The sequence below is a fragment of the Temnothorax nylanderi genome, unplaced genomic scaffold, assembly GCF_030848795.1.
Source record: "Temnothorax nylanderi isolate EJ_2023f unplaced genomic scaffold, tnyl_v1.0 TNYL_tig0707_pilon, whole genome shotgun sequence".
NCBI classification, from domain to species: Eukaryota; Metazoa; Arthropoda; class Insecta; order Hymenoptera; family Formicidae; genus Temnothorax; species Temnothorax nylanderi.
The window spans coordinates 43,763-45,681 of record NW_027249769.1 but is presented as its reverse complement, the minus strand read 5'-3'; the positions used below and the strand labels follow the sequence as shown (position 1 = coordinate 45,681).

Here is a 1,919-nt window from a genome sequence, read left to right as displayed (position 1 = left end):
AAAAACTAGGCGTGAAAAAGAAGTTGAATCTCCAAGGGCGACCCGCACGGCTAATAGGCTCTTACAAGCAAGGTATGTGTACTTTTATATTTTTTTCCTGAAAAAAAAAATAAACGCTTGTGCTTGTATTCAATGATATATTTTATCGTATAATATGTAAAATAACATTGATGTACGAATTCTTTTGCATGTGCAGATATATAGAGTCTGAATGACAGTGCTCTGCTATCCATTGATCTTCGAAGTGTTCGAGTTTTATTTATACAGAGACATGGCTCTGCTGATCGACGATATCAAAACGGAATTGCAATTCGTAGGCAAGTATTGGCGTCTTTCTGGTCGATCCACCGTATGTCTTTTGATACGGGAGGAACACATGCGGTAAGTTTGCACATTTATGAATGAGTCACGAAAGTTGGCTTATCTGGGCAAAAATTTGTTTAGAGATCCGCAATTTAAAAAGATGTTAGACCTCTTTGCGATGTTGAAGAAAGGCTACTGTGATAGCCGAAAGTACGCATTGGCCGGCTGCAAAATCTGATTTCATCTTCTTGTATCGGTAATATTTCATATAAAATTAATCTTTGCATAAAGCAGGTAGTTCATGGAAAACTAGTTCGGTTTTAATGTTAGCAAGTTTTGCATCAGAGTTTAGCGTAATCTTTCAAATAATAATTTTAATATTTGTTGATATTTTTTTATAGTAATAAAATATATATGGAATATAACTATTCCATAATTAATAACATTTATATCTTCTGATTAATAAAAAGACGTAAAAGTTGATATTCATTGAATTGTTTCTTCTAAAAAGGAATCTCACGTAAGTATCCTCCTTCGATTTTGATGAACTTTTAAAATGTTGTACTTTAGATTAGATAAAAAACACTTACTTTTTTATACATGTTTAATTACATGTATAGATAATAAAACATTTTTATTTATTTATTTTTTAGCAAATATCGCTAAAACTATAAGAATAGAAAGAAATTTTTTAAAATAAAAGTTGAATGGTTTTAAGTATACGTGCCTTATTTTGATTTAGAATACAACATATTAAGAATTCATCAAACTCGGAAGAGAGACATTTACGTGGAGGTTTTTTTTTGTAAGATTGGACTATTCTTTCGCGCATTGTATATAATATTAATAGTAAAATTTATGTTAATTATACACAGAGCACTTGGACTTCGTAAATACTATGGAAACAAATCTGGACTTGACCCCGTTTAGACAATTCCAGCATGATTATATTGGCTATCAGAGTCTCACGGACGTCCCAAAGGCCATCGCTTATTCCGAAAGCGTCAAGGACTATTCTGTACGAAATTATAAAGACACTACACTTAAATTCCTAATCGAACGAAAACGTCCGTAACCGGCAACCAGTAATCTATTTTTCAGTCTATGTTAAATAAATCTCTTGGCAACATATTAAACGAACTTCGCAATAGCGGCGGCTTGTATGCCAAGTGTCAATTATATGGCATTCTGATAAAACGAGAAGGAATTAATTACAAAATTAGTGGAGTGACAGGTATTTTATCTCTTTCTTTTTCCCTTATTCGACCATCTCTCATTAAAAAAATCGTGAAGATGATGATGATCACGATTATGCTCACTTTTTGTGTACTACCGCGTATTTTTATCATTTTTCAGTTCGTGATTATTTGAGATCACTATATCAACAAGCTGGATCCTTAAGATTCTGGATGGCCGTACGTTATTGTAGCAGTCTGTTGAATCACACAGTCGACAGCATCAGCCCTTTTATCACGGGTGTGCTATATAATAAAGACGAATTTCCCAAAAAGTCCAAAAGATAAATGGTGATGTTGATGTTCATAACGTTTCACAGGATTCTAATAATGACAATAATAATGAACTCTCGCTTAAAAGAATCTCGTGCTTTGTTGATG

General features: G+C 32.8%; 1 long non-coding RNA gene across 1 annotated transcript; it reads left to right on the top strand.

Annotated features, from left to right (window-relative positions):
• The first annotated feature begins 222 nt into the window (after window positions 1–222).
• On the top strand, window positions 223–1,282 carry LOC139784930 (uncharacterized). The gene is made up of 3 exons (XR_011721723.1): window positions 223–381; window positions 445–559; window positions 1,179–1,282. It is a non-coding gene; the product is annotated as an uncharacterized lncRNA (long non-coding RNA).
• Window positions 1,283–1,919: the final 637 nt, after the last annotated feature.